This window comes from Neophocaena asiaeorientalis, unplaced genomic scaffold (genome assembly GCF_003031525.2).
Source record: "Neophocaena asiaeorientalis asiaeorientalis breed wild unplaced genomic scaffold, Neophocaena_asiaeorientalis_V1.1 scaffold258, whole genome shotgun sequence".
Lineage (NCBI taxonomy): Eukaryota > Metazoa > Chordata > Mammalia > Artiodactyla > Phocoenidae > Neophocaena > Neophocaena asiaeorientalis.
In genome coordinates this window covers 3651127-3668936 of record NW_020172591.1, presented here as the reverse complement: position 1 = coordinate 3668936, position 17810 = coordinate 3651127, and positions in this window count along the sequence as shown.

Below are 17810 nucleotides of genomic sequence, written 5' to 3'. Positions count from 1 at the left end.
ATGGAATATTGAGAAGTCCTTCCTGAGGAAGAGATATTTATGTAAAGATTTATTAATGTGAAAGAGTGAGTCGTGCATATGTATGTGAGAGAATGCTCCAGGTAGAGCATAGGGGAAGCATAATTGCCTTGGAACATACATGGTGTGATAAGAGTGTTTTCTGGGTATTGTGGTAGGAGATAAGGTCAGAAAGGTGGTCAGAAATCCACTCTGGTTGCTCAGTAGAACACAGACTAGAGGGGAGCAAAGGCAGAGGCAGGGAGTCCAGTTAGGAGCTACTGCAATAATCCAGATGAGATGTAATAGTGGCTTAGATAAGGGTGGTAGCAGTACAGTTGGTGTAAGTGATCAGATTCTGAATATATTTTGATGGTAGAAAGGACAGGATTTATTGATAGACTGGATGTATTGTGCAAGAAAAAGAGAAAAATTCAAGATTGCTTCAAGTTTTGGGGGCTAGGCAAATGGAGGTTTGGAGCCATCAGCTGAGAGAGGAAAAATGGTTTGAGGAATAGGTTTGGGAAAGGGAACTCAAGAATATGCTTTTCTACAAGGATATATTGTACAGTGTAGAGAATATAGCCAATATTTTATAATAACTTCAAACAGACTAAAATTTTGAATCACCATGTTGTACACCTGAAACTAATAAAAAAAAAAGAATTTACTTTTCAGCACGTTAAGTTTGAGATGACTGACATCAAAATGGAGAAGCTGAATAGTCAAGGAAGAAGAGGGAACTAAAGATAAACACACACCTAGCGCTCAAGAAAGAAGTCTAAATTCAGGATTTTGTCAACCTGTGGGCAATAGTTCAAAACCTCATAGGAAAGTATGTAAAGTGGGTACAATAGTAACCTAGGGATAGAATCTGGGAAATGTCAATATCTAAATGATTAAAAAGTAGAGTTAAGAGGAACCAGGAGAATGTGGTGCCTTGGAAACCAATGAGATAAAGATTTTCACAGAGGGAAGAAACAAACCACAGCACACAAATTCAGAAAAGGGAGTCCGTAAAATGAAGATAAAGAATTTTCCATTGGCTCTAAAAAAATAGTACGTCACCAAATTTCTTATTAAGAACAATTTTGACTGAGTGTTGGGGGAGAAATGGTGAGCTGAGGCAGAAATGGAAAGCAAGGAAGTGCAGACAGCCCCTGAGAAACACTTTCTACGAAGTTTAGAAAAGAAGAGGGAGAAGAATTGGAACAGGAGGTTAGGGGTTGGGTCTTTGTTATGTTTACAAGCTGAGGGAGAGAAACCAACAGACAGGGAGGAGTTTAAATTCAAGATAGAAGGAGGATACATCTGTGTATGGTATGTTGGATGGAGAGCAGGAGTTGAGAGAGATGGTGACCAATGGTCTCAGTTTCTTAATGAACTAAGGTCCGTAGTCGTTCACAAAAAGTGAATGAGAGGAGGTATTAAATAAGGAATTTAAGGAGAGTGAAAAGGCTTTGAATAATCTTTGAAAAGAAGAGAAAGAAGAGAGGAGATAAGAGAAGGGAGAGAAAGAGACTAAAGGAAGTACTAAATGCCCAGGCAACTTTTGAGACCATGAATTTGTAACAGACCATTTTGCATGCTTGTTTGGTTTTTATGAGGCAGAATAGCTTGTGGATGAAGCTCCAAACTGCCTGGGTTTGCGCCATATCTCCCTCATGTGTCATATTTGATTGATTCCTAGATGCAAATTTTCACATTTAACACCACTGAAATCAGGTTTTATCTATCAGCTGAAGGCACCTTACAATCAGAATTGCAATATTTTCTTTTGCTTTTTTTCAGATAATGAGATCTCTACAATTGACGGTGTCTTCTATTTGATGTAATACTTTGTACAAGTTACTTAACCCTTACGAAACAGTTTTCTTGCGTGTAAAATGGGCAAAAATCTCCCTATGGCTAGTGAGGGTAAAATGAGTTCATACACGCAAGGCAATTAGAACGGTGCTGCATATAGCAAAGTGTTTGTTAAATGCCAGTTATTATTCTTCTCCTTCAGTGCTCAGCTGACTGAATGTAGGAGAAAAGAACGGTCATGATTATATTGGTCCTGTGTTAGAACTTTTTTGGGCAAATGCTGATGAAGGAGAGGGATGCAAAGGAATCAAGGGTATACACAGGTTAGAAAAAAAGAAGAGACGAGAGGTAGAAAGATGAAAGACTGGTTGGAAATGAAGAAAACTGAAGCCCTGTTGAAGGAAAAAAACACGTAAGAGGAGTAAAAAAGGGGACACTGAAAGGTACTAGTGGGGAAGAGGGATATTCAGGCTTCAGATTTCAGAGGTGGAGCAGCTCTGTATTCTGAGCACAGCCTCTGAAGTGAGTGGCTGAAGAGAAGTGAAGGTAAAGACCACTGTAGTTGGGCTCCAGCTGTACTATAATAAGTAATAATAAGATATAAGTATAATAAGATGATAAATTGAAATGGTCACCCCAGCTTTATAGCAGCTGAGGGTGTATGACATTGCCATCCCAACCAGAAATACTAGGACAACTCTTGCCAATGGGAGCTAAGACTTTAAAAATATATATTTTTAAAAGCCTAGCTAGTGTCTGCTCATATACTTTTTTTCTTTTCTTTTCAATATAATTACTTGGAACTGGAAGTTTCGACCTTTAGTAAAACTTTTTATAATGCCAGTCTAGAAAATACTGCTTTGATTAAACATTTCTCTTAAATACCATTTACCAACTTGCACTTGAAATTTAAGTAGTCATCTTATGATTATTTTTATTTAGAAGATCTTAATAACTATATATTCTGTTGTAACATACATTTAGAATTCCTTGCTTAGGGCAATTTGGAGAGATTCTTGGAAAGAAATATGTATCTTTAATCTGAACCTTACTAATAATTGCAAGAGGAAAATGGCACACTAATTCTTGCATTTCAATAAAAAGAAAGCCACCATCAAATCATTTTAATGAAACATTTAATACTCTGTTAAACATATAAGTTTGCTTAGTTTGATATCTTATCCCTGTGGTTTCATTTCCACAGGCTAGCCCCTCTCTAACAATGACACACATTTGATTAGCACCTACATTTTACCAAACATTATTTTCATATGTAAGGTCTCACATTTATTCTCCTCTTTCCCCCCAGTTTGCTGCTAAGGGATTTTCCTTAAGTTAATTGGTAAGAATTAGAACATGGTTCTGTTTCCAAAACTTAGCTTTACACATTGTCATTTATCTGTCCTAAACAATGTGCTTGTACAAACACATACACTGACTGTCACTCTCTATTCTCTTCACAGTAGTCTATCCTTATTCCCCTATTGGCTCCCCAATACCAACTGGGAGGGAGCATATGGCAGGTACAACTCACTGACAGAATAATTTTAACAAGTTACATCTGGAATCAATCCATTACATCATCATTATGACTTGTTAAAAAATAGTCAGGAAACCAATGGGTCATTTAAAATGACATGACGCTAAATAACCGGTTTGACTGGCATTTGTCATCCGGAGAGTTGTTTCAGTTTTGTGCGGTTGCAGCCTAGGCTGAAAGAATGACTAGTGGAGAAGTAAATCGCAATTAGCTGATGTGACCCATGGGTAGATTTTCTGATTTTTGCCACTGGAAGCAATTCTCAAAGACATTAAAAAGGACTTCCGGGGCTTCCCTGGTGGCGCAATGGTTGAGAGTCCGCCTGCCGATGCAGGGTACACGGGTTCATGCCCCGGTCTGGGAAGATCCCACATGCCGCGGAGCGGCTGGGCCCGTGAACCATGGCCGCTGAGCCTGCACGTCCGGAGCCTGTGCTCCGCAACGGGAGAGGCCATGGCGGTGAGAGGCCCGCGTACCAGGGGAAAAAAAAAAAGGACTTCCGATTAATTTTAATGAAATTCGAGAGCAGTTATATAGATAGTTTGCATCTTCAGCAGTGCATGAGTTTGCAAATGATGGGGCCAGCCTTTAAGAATAGGGTGCTTCTTTAACATTTAGGATCAGATAGTAAAAATAATTACTTTCTCTCATTTTTTTGTGCTTTTCCATCATTTGAAGATGGCAATAAACAAGGACAATTTCCTGGAATGCCCATTGGCATAAATGGATTAGTCAGTCTTTAAGTGTCATCAAATTCATAAGGACAAGTTGAAGTAAGTAGTCAGATGATATTGGACATTGATTCTAAAATGTGCAGAAAAGGAAAGCTACTCGGGAATACAAGAATGGTTCATTCATATTTTTCCTACTTATACAGTGAAAATACTACGGTTATGATAACACGTTTAGTGGTGGTTTCTTTCTAGGGTACTTCTCAAGATACATTCATCTTTCGCCCATTCTTTCCAGTAGGTTGCAAAGCCCATAGGGATTCCTGTGGCTTTGTCAAGAGATGAGTGTATGTCTTTGCAATAACCCCAGCACTTTAAGAGTGACTATTGTAAGTATTGGCTTTTCAGAATTGTCCCATCTTTTGGGCTACTCATTTCCAAAGAAGACTACAAGTGATTTGTTTTCTATTTGTTTTACATACCACGGCAACAATGACAAGATCTAAGCTTTTAGCAACAGTAAGTTTTTTTCCCTAAGGCTTCAGTTATGATGGAGTATCGGAAAACAACATATAATCTCTACGTCAACATAATAGGTGGAGCAGAGGGATTTACAGCTCAGAAAGCCAGAGGTCTACTGACAATTAAGGACTTCTGCCAAGAAGAAAACATCTGTGAAGGGACAAATAAGAACATAGACCTATATGTTGAAGGCATAAAACATCTTACAGTATGAGAAGGGCTCCTGGGATGAGAAAATTTTCCTTGACTGCGTGTGTCTAGGGGAGTTAGCTGTACTCTGCTCTAGATTCCTACACAGTTTTGTGCATACTTCCATTATATGCTTACTATACTCTATTTGTTATGTATGCTTATCTGTCTCTCCTCACCATCCCCCTCCTACCCTAACCAGCAGCAAAGCTCTTTCAGACTGGGAATCGTGTCTGACTACTCTCAGCTTTAGAGCCCAACACACATATAACTTCTTAATTAATACTGGTTGAAGTTATTTATGAGAATAGTCTCATTTCGAACCCAACGCTGGAGTAGTGAATGTCATTAGTCAACTTTGCACTGATGAAATTTCTTTTTCATGTCTGGAAAAAGAAATCAAAATGTCCGTCAGCCAATTTAGAGGGTTTTTTTTTTGTTTTTTCTTTATTTGGTGCCCCCTTTTTTTTAAAATCATGCTTTTGCTGAATGGAAATATTGCTTTGATGTGATTATGGACACATCCTCTGAAATGGGGTTTTTGATTGAAAGACTATAATCTAAAAGTAGAAGTTAAGCATAAAAGTATAAAATCATTTCCCCTGAGGGAAAAAACATTGCTCATCCAGTGACAGGATTTTCATGTTCAGTCATTGGAAAAAGGGAAACATTCAAAATCTAGTTTGAGATCATTTTTGTAACATGGTGTATTAACTAGGAATTCGTTAAGCTACCAGATATATATATATATATATATTAGCTTAACTGAAAAGGGGTTTATTTTTCTTACCTAATAAGAAACCTGGAAACATGTGGCTGCTGATGTTAGTTCAGTGGCCCAAGGATATCAGGCCCATGTTTCTATGATTCCTTTAACCTTTCCTTGGACTCACAAGTTAGTTGCCGCAGCTCCAGACATCACATCTACATTCAAGGCAGGAAGTAGGTGAAAGGGTTGTTTCAGCTCAGCCACATCTGTTATATTTTTCTGTTAATTAATTTATTTGTTAGTTCATTCATTTATTTATTTAGGCTGTGTTGGGTCTTTGTTGCTGCACGCGGGCTTTCTCTAGTTGCGGCAAGCGGGGGCTACTCTTCGTTGCGGTGCACGGGCTTCTCATCGTGGTGGCTTCTCTTGTTGTGGAGCACAGGCTGTAGGCATGCAGGTTTCAGTAGCTGTGGCACGCAGGCTCAGTAGTTGTGGCTCACAGGCTCTAGAGCACAGGCTCCGAAGTTGTCACACACGGCCTTAGCTATTCCACAGCATGTGCGATCTTCCCGGGCCAGGCCTCAAACCCATGTCCCCTGCATTGGCAGGTGGATTCTTAACCACTGCGCCACCAGGGAAGTCCCCACACATCTGTTACTTTTTAATCAAGAAAGTAAAAACATTTCTATGACCTTCATCAGTGGACTAAGTCTTAATTCATGGACTACAAAGATGTTACATGGTCATTTATAGATACAAGTAAGTCTGAGGGAAAGAGCTCCAGTAAGACAGTAAAGTACTTTGCCCAGGGAGTTGGGAATGGCTGTTGGGGAAGCAATCAGCAAAGTCAATCCCATAAGGCAACGTGACCTGATGGAAAACTGTGCATTGAATAAATTCAACTTTAATCTAAATTGGAATAACTCCACTGCTGTTTATCTTTATTTTCTTAGATCTTAACTTCTTTACCTTAAAAATAGAAGGTTTAATATTATTCACCAGACATTGCATACTTGAGAAACAGAGAATGCTGCTAAGACCACAATGATGCACTACCAAACATGAAATAGCTGGTGGGAAGCAGCCGCATAGCACAGGGAGATCAGCTCGGTGCTTTGTGACCGCCTAGAGGGGTGGGGTAGGGAGGCTGGGAGGGAGGGAGACACAAGAGGGAAGAGATATGGGAACAGATGTATAACTGATTCACTTTGTTATAAAGCAGAAACTGACACACCATTGTAAAGCAATTATACCCTAATAAAGATGTAAAAAAAAAAAGAATACAATGATGGTTGCATAATCTACTTGGTGTTAGATCTGAAAGCCCCTTCTTTCTAGAACTTTGAGCAAATAATTTCCACTCTCCTACATATCAATGTTCTCTGCAAATTAAATGGGTCCAAATGGATAATCTCAAAATTCTCTTCTGCTTTACCAATTTATTATTCTATGATTGGTGGTAATAATCTATTAATTGAATAAATGTCTTGAAATCCTGGAGTTTAGAAAATTATTGAAATTAAGAATTAAAAGTGGTACAATCACTGTAGAAAGGACTTAAACATTGATATACCCCATGAATAAGCAATTACACCCGTCAGTATAAACACCAGAGAAATTCTTTCACTTGTACACTGATAAATATATATGAGAATGTTTAGATACCATTCATATGGAAAATACCCAGAAACTATTCAAATGCCAAAAAGATAGGGAATAAATAAATAAATAAGTTGTAGTATGTTCACCCAATTGCTATCACAGGCGTTAAAATGAAGTACAGCTAGTTGGAACACCATGTATGGTGTTATAAATATAATGTTGAGAAGGAAAAATTCGTCTCCAAAGATTACATATAAAATTTCAATACCTTTTTTATAAAGTTAAAATAACTAAAACCAAACAACATATGTATTAGAAATATGTAAAATTATAAAGCTAGGTATGTTTTCAGATGGCAATGAAATTATTATGAGTCTAATGTAATTACATTAGAAGTAATTACATTAGAAGGGAAGAGAGAAGAGTCCAATGGATAAGATGGAAAAGTTTCATAGATAATGTTAACTACTGTCAATGCTCTAATTATCACACCGAGTAGTAGATTCATAGATATTTTTATAGGATTTTAAATAAACAAGTAGGTGAATAAATAAGTACATACTTGCATACAAAAGGCCAAGGGACTGATAGATTATATCAAGAACAAAGGATTACGCTTAATCCCATTCTGTTTACTTAAATTTCAAGTAAAAAAAATTATAAGTCCATATCATCTATGGAAGTTATTTTAGAAAATACTTTAAGCTCATGTTTTCATTCCGTATAGAAAACAAATGACGCAAAAATAGTAGAATATTTTGGTTATTTATGATGTCTTTTATTAGACCACCTAGTAATTTAATAGTGCTAATAAAACAAGGAAGGAAATCACAAGCATACCACACCCTACCCTGAAATCCAGTCCCTCTAAGGATGACAACAGTCACTATTCTCTTTTATCACCAGTCTCATCCCTGTGATCCTTCTCTGGAGTGAGGTCGGGACAGTGAGATATGAGGGTCCATCCACGGCATCTTCCTGCGCAGAGAGGAGGTTTTTTTGTTTTTGTTTTTGTTTTGTTGTTGTTGCTGTTGCGGTACGCGGGCCTCTCACTGCTGTGGCCTCTCCCGTTGCGGAGCACAGGCTCCGGACGCACAGGCTCAGCGGCCATGGCTCACGGGCCCAGCCGCTCCGCGGCATGTGGGATCTTCCCGGACCGGTGCACGAACCCGTGTCCCCTGCATTGGCAGGCGGACTCTCAACCGCTGCGCCACCAGGGAAGCCCCTGACTTCTAACTTTTTATGATCTTCAATCCATGCAAGCTTTGAGATTGCATCAGTACTCATTAGAACAAAACGTCAGCCCCTTATGCTTATAAAATTCACTTGTATCGACCAAATTCATGTGTCATTAGTCACACATACCTGAAGCTACTGAAACCTACTAGAATATGTGGAGAGCACACACTGCTTCACCATTCAGCCACTCTGCAATCAGGCTCCTTTTTAACCCTCCCCTCACCCCTGCAGAAATTGAGGTGACCACCTCTCCTGTAATGACCAGCACCTGCTGAAGCAGAGTAAATTTCTTTTAACAGGACCCATGCTTCTGACATATCTGAGGGTGATATCCTAGGGGAATTTAAATTTATACATAATTTTTATAGGTATAGATTTAGAAGAGCATATTACATATTCAAATATATATACACATATCTATGTTTGTATGTATGTATATGTATATCCATCCTATCTTGGGATCCCATATTTTGACGAAGTTTCATACCTAACACACATCTTGGGGCATCCATTTACACATGGCTTTGAATGAATAGTCATAAAAGAAAATATCTAGACTCCAACCAATGTGCGACATCAGCAATGTCATTGATTAAATCTTAGTGAGAAGTTCACAAATTCTCATATATAAGTTCGTGATTTTTTTCAGCTTGTAAGCCTGATCCAGAGCTGCTATCAGAAAATTGACCCCCTCTGCTCTCAAACATGACATCTGCCCTTGATACCGAACATAGGTTGTCATCACCAGCAGAAAAAGAAATTTGATTTTTGGAACAGATTTCTTGAGTTTCCAGCTCAATACCTCTTCCTCACTAGGTAACTGGCATAAGTGCGAGAATTGTCCAAAAGATCTATTATACAACCATTGCATCGATCCAGTTCAAGACCAGAAAGATCAAGTAACAAACCACACACCGGAAGCATTTGCATTAAACAATTTATTGAATGCCCAGCCGGTCTGGAAATGCTCTAGTGTCCTGCTGGTTGTAAAGACTGTTGAACCCCTACCTTACCTTCCCCAGTTACAAATGTTTCAGGCAGAAAACCTTAGACCACGGGAGAGAATCCGAGCAAACAAAATAGAAAAGTCATGCTCATCTGCTAATAGACCCAAACTGTCTCTCACCACTTTTGAAAACTCATATTTACAAATATGACCCACTTCATTTCTAAATCACCGTAGTTCAACCAGTGCCCAGAACCAGGATGTCAGTAGGTTTCTGATACCACGCTTCTCCCTTTCTCTGAAATGGTTCCCAGAACAAGGGTTAGCCCCATTTAACACATTGTGTAGAACAGTCTCTCTCACATTGAATAGAAAGGTTAATGTGTTCTCAGGCCCTCAGAGAATCTATAAAAGAGGAAGGACAGTGTTATGAGGGGTTGGTATTATTCCGCTAGGGATGCTTTCAGGGTTTAATTTTTCCATGATAGAAACAAAATCTCTTGTTTCCAAAGCAAGATGTCAACATCATTTTTAGCTGTCAACCACTTTTTGTGCAAGAAGTTCAGTTTTAGATGGCAATCACTTTTTTGTGCAAGGAATTCAATACTTATCCTTCTCTTTCACTATAATAAAAGTAAATATATATAAAGCTTTTTAACCAAACTAATTGCAAAGCTATTTAGCTAACTCTCAAATTATTGCAGGAAAGTCACCCAAACAGAGAGATGATTTATGTCACAAAATATTTGTAATAGTCTGCTAACATAAGTGTTATGTGATTTGTGGACATATGAATTGTTTGCCTTTCTGGGTAACTAACTGGAAATCCTACAAACTTTGATAGTCAAAGGATTTCTTCCACAAACATTCATCTGTAGTTCATTTGTCTGTAAAAAGTCAAAGGCTTTTTATTTCATATCGGCAGCTACCTAGTCGGTATAGACCCTGAGAACAAAGCAAAAATGGACTGAATGTCTACATTTTCCTCCTTTCATCTGAATGTTTGGTCCATATAAATATTTGAGTACAAGGCTTTCTCAGAGTTTTTTTTAACTTTAATAAAGAAAAAATTATTTCTTTGTTTCTAACCATAACTAATGAAATGTGGCTCCAGGTAACACATCACCAAGAAAGGAGAGGTTAGACAACTTTCTGAGACCTCAGTGAAGTATAGAGCCATTTTGATTACCTGTAACCATGAGTTTCTACTTGGATTGGCTCCTTTTGTTTCTTAGGTTCAACTCACATTTCTCAAAATACCAAATGCCTGATAAAATGCCTTAAGCATCTTATCTCTCTGCGTGGCATTGAAAATGTAGTTTTGAGACTCAAGAACAGTTACCACTTTTCTTGTGTTCCACCTTAGGTCATAATGGCTCAGGAATTATATTTTTCTGCGGAGAGCTACCATGATGTTATTAATAAATATCTACTCTGCTGACAAATCAATATTCGGCTCCTAATAAGTATGGGAGTGTCGTTCTCATCTCTTGTTTCTGAAATGCTGAATGCTTACAATTTCAGTTTCAGCCCACAATAGTATATCTATGGTTATAGTCATGGAAGTAAGAGGTTTTTTGTTTTTTTTTTTTTTTTTGCGGTACGCGGGCCTCTCACTGTTGTGGCCTCTCCCGTTGCGGAGCACAGGCTCCGGACGCGCAGGCTCGGCGGCCATGGCTCACGGGCCCAGCCGCTCCGACATGTGGGATCTTCCCGGACCAGGGCACGAACCCGCGTCCCCTGCATCGGCAGGCAGACTCTCAACCACTGTGCCACCACGGAAGCCCCAAGAGGTTTTTTTAAATTCATTTTTTGCTACACAGAGATATGGTCAAAAGTTTGTTTAAGTGTAATCATCCCAATTTTCCTCAAAAGAAATTTTAAAGGTATTTTTATTAACCTGAGGAGGAAAATTTTTTTTTTTAATTTTGTTTTTGGCTGCGTTAGATCTTCGTTGCTGCGCGCAGGCTTTCTCTAGTTTCTGTGAGGCGGGGGCTTCTCACTGTGGTGGCTTCTCTTGTTGCGGAGCACAAGCTCTAGGTGCAAAGGCTTCAGTAGTTGTGGCACGTGGGCTCAGTAGTTGTGGCACACGGGCTTAGTTGCTCCACAGCATGTGGGATCTTCCCGGACCAGGGCTCGTACCCATGTCCCCTGCATTGGCAGGTGGATTCTTAACCACTGTGCCACCAGGGAAGTCCCTCCTTAAAATGTTTTTGAGGAAAAACGGTCCCCTAATCACCAAATATCAAACGTGGCCTTTAGCATTTACTCTTCTCTCTTTCATACGTTCCACAACCAGCTGCCCAGTTCTTTTGATTCTACCTGTGTGATCTGTCCCACTCCTTTCTGCATTTCCACAGCCCTGTTTCAGTTCTTCATTATCCTGGATCTGTGGTGTGACCCTGGTATCCTAACTGGTTTGCCCACCTCCTGCTTCTCTTACCCACAGTCCATCGTATATACTGCTGCTGGACAGCTTCCATTCCTCTGAGCCTCAGAAACCTGCTTGCAGCAGCAAAGCTCACGCACAACAACTCAAGATCTCTACAACTTTACCTGGAGCTCAGGTCATTCCTCTCTTCCTGCTGTCCCTTTTATACACTCTATGCTCCAAATCAAACCAGTCGCTTGGTGACTGTCCCAGATGGGGTTCCCTGGGAAGCAGACTCCGAGGCAGAGGTTAGCAGACAGAATGTTTATTAGGGAGTGCTTTTCTACAGCTGTGAAAGGAGTCATAAGGAAGCAGGACTGGACAGAGGAAGATGAGCTTCCATGAAGGCCCAACACAGGAGGAGTTTTTGGAACCTGTCTGGTCCTGTGTTGGCGTGAGAAGGCTGGGCCTTGAGGAACCCACACTGATTCATCTTTGGATGTAGCCTACTTTGAGGGCAGTTTTCTTCATTAGGGGAAACCTCCAAAAGGGCCAACAGCTGATGTCTGCCTTCCAACAGCACTCCCAGCAGATAGAGGAATAAACCCTTTAAATAATCTCTTTATTTCTCCAAGCAGATCTGAGCAGTGCATCATGCACCTGCCCAAGGGCACTTTTCTATAAGTTCAGTGGCAGGCTGAGAGCTGTCTCTCAGTGCCCATTTCTAAACTTTTTCTTTAGTAATAATATGCCTCCACCCCTGTCAAATCTCTAGTCTCCTTTGCAACTAGGTGTGACTAAGTTCCAATTTCTCATAGCATACTTTTCAACTCTCAATTTTCTGTTTTCACAGACACCTGGGTATTTATCAGGCTGATTTGTAATTACAGGTTTATATTTGGACTTTATGACCTTAAAAATAGGTTAGGAAAGCTATTCACAATTACTTGGCTAATTAGTGACTAGTTTGTCACCACGAAGCCCAGTGTTCTTTGCAGCACTTTTACTCGGTTTCCCTCATCTTGCGTGGTAGACTGAAAAAAACGAATATTCCTTTTTCTGACCAGACTCTCACAAATACTGAATTTGTTACAACAAGCGAATAAAAAGGCCGCTCGGAAATGGGAACTGAAAAGTAAAAGTGATGTTTGCAACTGCCAGGTTGGTATCCAGAGGAACTGCCAGGCCTTCCAAGTCTCCTCCTTTCCTTTGCTTCCTGGAAGGTAGACAGGCTGATCAGAGCTGAAGCAGAGAATTTGTTCCATGAGAGGCAAGATGTGTGCTAAGGATTTCACAGCAAGAAGATGGAGGGTGCGTGGAGCCATCTACTAGCTCTGGATGGCTCATGCGAGAGACAAAAGCTTCTATCTTGTTTAAGCTACTGGCCTTTTGGTCTTTGTTATTTCAGCTGAAATTGTACATCTACCTAGTTTAACTTGCAACACTTTTCTCCCCATTTCCATATGTCCATAGTTCACCAGTTATACAGATATCAGTTCAAACGCTTCCTCATCCAGAGAATCTTGTTGATCTCCCTACACCCCAAAGCAGGAAGTAGTATTTTCCTCTGCTGATCTCCCTTGGTAGTTTACCTATTTTTCCTTTACCTAGTGTGACACTTTTATCATAAATGGTCACTCTTGAAATAATGTCATTTGTAGCAACACAGATGAACCTACAGATTATCATACTAAGTAAAACAGAGAATGATAAACACCATATGGTATCACTTACATGTGAAATCTTAAAAAAATGATACAAATGAACTTATTTACAAAACAGAAATAGACTCACAGACATAGAAAACAAACTTAATGGTTACCAAAGGGGAAAGGGTAGGAAGGGATAAATTAGGAGTTTGGGATTAACATATACACACTACTATATATAAAATAGATAAACAACAGGACCTACTGTATAGTACAGGGAACTATACTCAATATCTTGTAATAACCTATAATGAAAAAGAATCTGAAAAAGAATAGATACATATATATGAATAACTGAATCACTTTGCGGTACAGCTGAAGCATTATAAATAAACTATACTTCAATAAAAAAAGAAAAGAAGAGAAAAGAAACGCTCATTCTTTCCCTATTCTCAGCTCCTGTACTAAACAATAATGTCCAGTATCTGGGTGTCATATTTTCTGACCCAGCATCTAGCAAAGATCTTTTATTTAGTAGACGTTTGTATTATTTGTTGACTCGGTGAAGTTTTTTAAAATGTAGGATGAAAAGGGACATTCACGTCAATTTTCACTTAGTTTTGTAACAGAAAATGGTTTCACTCAACAGAGGTAACAGAAAAATCCCATTTCTTCTCTCGCTTGACATCCTGCAGACTTGCAAGCTGATTACCACATTCCTTCTCAGGTGGAGTAAATTTTGTAGGAATACATTTTTAACCTTTTCCTTTGGTCTTGCTATCCTCTCTCTCTCTCTCTCTAGTTCTAACAAATGGCCAGAATGTACATTGAGAGAGTGACGTTATTACAATACAGATCCTCTAAACTGGGACACTCCCACTCTCTTCTAGTGGCGGCAGCAGTGGTTCCAGTAGCGGTTCCCAGCAGAATCAGCCCACAAACATAGGCAGAAACCTCAGAACTCTCTCTAACCAATGGTAGATATGGCTTAGGAGCCAGGCAGCCACTAAGCTGCTTTAGCAAGCATTGAGACACGCCTATTTGCCAACACTGGACCAGTTCATCTCCCACAGATGAGCACATCTGAATAAGCTTAGCACACGAAGCACCACCAAAAGGAAGTAGCTTCAGGCAGGCTGTCTTTGATCCTCTGTGGCTTTCACATCCACATGAAACAGCAGTAAGTTGACATATAAGTGGCAACTCATGAGAACGCCTCTGTGACCCTTCACACAGCCACCTGCAGCCCTGACTGGGGTCAAGGCCACGTCTGCGCACTCATTGGAACTATCAGACGATTGCAGGGGCCACACGTGAAAACGTCTCATTATTTGATGCAGAACTTGGGCCCACTAGGGGCCATAGGCGCAGTCCTGTGCAAAGACAAGTTCTGTTTGCACTGCCTTTATCCACACAGTGTTTTTGAAATATGAATTGGCTGCATGATTTAAAAAATAGGAAATTTTAGATACATATCTGGACCTAGGGCTTCTCTAGAAAGATAAATGGGAGGGGCAACCAAGGGTCCAATTTTCCACACGGTGACCATTGGCTGGAGCTGAACAGAGACAGGGTGTGTACTCTCCGGCTCAGCTCAGGCTCCTTCACGCTCTCATCTCCTAGACTGAGTTGTCCTACTTGTCTGGGGAACTGGCTCCTGCAGACGTTAAACAGTTCACCCTTGCTTCACAGCCATTTCACCTATGTAGGAAAAGCAGTTTAAACCTACTGAGTACCGTCCATTCACTATCTCTATGGGAGTGACATTGGCCCGGTAGCGGTAGCGCTGTCTCTTGCTGTAGGGCAGAGGCCTCCCTGATGTCATTTACCATTTTCAGTTTTCTCCTTGACACTTGGGTCTGAAGAAGCAGGGAGCTTTGCTGTAAGCTCATTTACCTCCTGAGGCTGGAAGCTATTTACAGCTCCAAAGAGATCTGAAGAACTCTTGATACCCTCCTGATCATTCAGGATGAAGATTTTTCTGTTCCGTTTTGTTTTGCCTTGTTTTTGTAGGACCATTCAATTTACCGGGCTGATTTGGCTTTCAGCGATCATCACAGTCAGATAAATGTTCTCATGAGCGAACTCTATGGGGTCACAAGTGCAGCCTTTGCAGCCACACCAGGGCAAGTGTGCGTGCTCACAAAATCAGCTGGCAAAGGTGCATCAGCAGATCCCAGCAGGACAACTACTTTCAGGTAATGAGGGATCATGGCATTTCCGTTCTCTCCGGAAGTCAGGTACGTGACCAATAACTTGTTCTAGTCAAGGAGTCAGAGAGGCTAATAGGTTTTTGAAAAGATTGAGGAAGGTTAACCTTCTCTCCAAGGCATAAAAGATAGATAAACGCTAACTTTGGTGGACTGGAAGTGAAGCTGAAATTGGAAAATGATTTTGACCCCTCATTAACTGAAGGACTTACTAAATGTTGCTTTAAAAGCATTTATGGTTCTTATCCACCCCCTCATGCCAGACTGAGATTAGCCAGGGATTTTTATGCTAAGAAAATATTAAAGGTTTACAGGTCGGGTCAAGAAGCCCTCTGTGTCATTAATGACAGCCCCAAGTACTAAAGACTGATCCATGATGAGTTCATCAGTGGAAAAATATCTAAAAATATAAGGCTTTGACGGAGAACCTCATAATCATCATCATCACTCAAGCAGAAGAAACCCAGGTATCTGAAGCAGAAAACTAGATCTGAATATTACAGGTTATTCTACTCCCACAGCATTTGTAGATGGACTTCCTTCTGTCAACCAAAATCAGCCCTGGTTAAACATAACAACGAAAAAAAAAAAAGAAAGAAAAACAGAACAATATGTGATCATGGTTTGAAGGTCCAACTACATGGCCTTTCGCTCAAGTGCCACCTCCTCTGTGAAACCCTCCTTGATCTCAAGGGCAGGGACAGAGTCTCCCTCCTCTCTTCTGAGGCACTTAATTACTTAACGTCTATTGGGCACTTACCACATCGAAGTTAAATGTTACAGTTAAAAGACTGAGAGCTCAGAGTCATTGTGTCCTCGAGACCTGGCACAACACTGTACAATTTTCATAGATCAAGTTCAGGAGAGGTAGGAAGGAGAGAAGAAGGTGGGGGCTGGGATGGGAGAGGGGGGTTGGCGGGCTAGCAAAAGGGAAGGGAGCACAGGCCAGGTGGAAGGGAACAGACATTTAGCACTACTTACCCGAAGTGTCTGAGCTCTTCTTCTTGGGTCTTGAAGCATGCTGCTTCCCGTGCCTTGAGTGTTTCCCACTTTATTAGACTAGTGAACTTATCTTTCAAGATAGTTCAACACTCATTTTTGGAAAGCCTTCCTGCATCCCTCTTCCCTCATCAGTTCTCTTCTATTCATTTCCTACATGGTTTAGTTTACTTATCACCTGGGGCTCAGAGGTTTTTGATTTTGTGATTTTCGACACATGTCTCTCCCTGCTAAATTGTGAACAACTTTAGGCCAAGAATTTTCTTTTGTTCCTTCAATTCCCAGGAAGAGTTCCTGGCATAGAGGCTTAATACATGCTTGCCGAATGGATAAATTAATGAGTAGTAATCCCTAACTTTCGTATGTTAACCTAAAGGGGGCCTACATTAAATTGGAAAAGTTACTTAGGATCCCGTCGTGAGCATAGGAATTATCTACCTATTTATTCATATCAAAGTTTTGACTCTAGGGCTGCCGTTCGATTTTCTAGGAAGTGTTTGGTTTCTGGGTCACCTTTCACAGTCAGTTACCAAGGGAGCAAGGAGAATTCAATACAATGTCAAACTCAAAAAAAGAATGAGAAAGGAAAACATATAAAAATCAGATAATTCCTTTAAAAGTCAAATATGAATTGTACTCTAATGTTCTTTCTTATTTAAAGTATAATATTCGTGTTCTTTCAAGTGTTTCATATTTCTTTTATTACGTGAAATGACATAGAAACAAATGAACTACGGTGAGTGGACATAACATTTACATAAGACTGTTCAGACCTGGGCAGAAGAGGCTCTTTGAGGGGAACTGTAAGTAGGGTGACTATGGGAGGATGAGAATTGATGAAGACTAGAAAAATAAACAAGAGTGAGGCCATGAAAGGCAGCCAGCACTTTAAGTTACATTCTTAAGTTTGGACTTTATCCTATAGGAAATGAAGAGCTCCTGCCAACTCTACCAAAGGAATGATGTGGTCAGATTAGGCTCTTTCCGTGTTAGTGCAGTACATACATGTGAGCTACACGTGAGATACACGTGGCTGTTGAGCACACACCAAAGCATGACACCGGGGAGGGAGAGGAAACACTGAGAGACCTTCATGAAGAATGAATATCATTTGATGACCAATCCCATGCGAGGTGTGAGGAAATACCTTCCTTCTTTGAATGTTTCTGATCATACAATTTAGATAACCAAATACTTCTATTTTTCTTTTTAGTTTGATTCTAATGGTACCAGGTCAAAAGTGTGGATGCTACGACTAGCCATCCCCTCTTTAAACCCAGTAGAGAGACACTAAAGAAAAAAAAAGTGGTAATGATATAGTCCTAAGGTGTTTTCCCCCCCCCCCGACTTATTAAAAGCA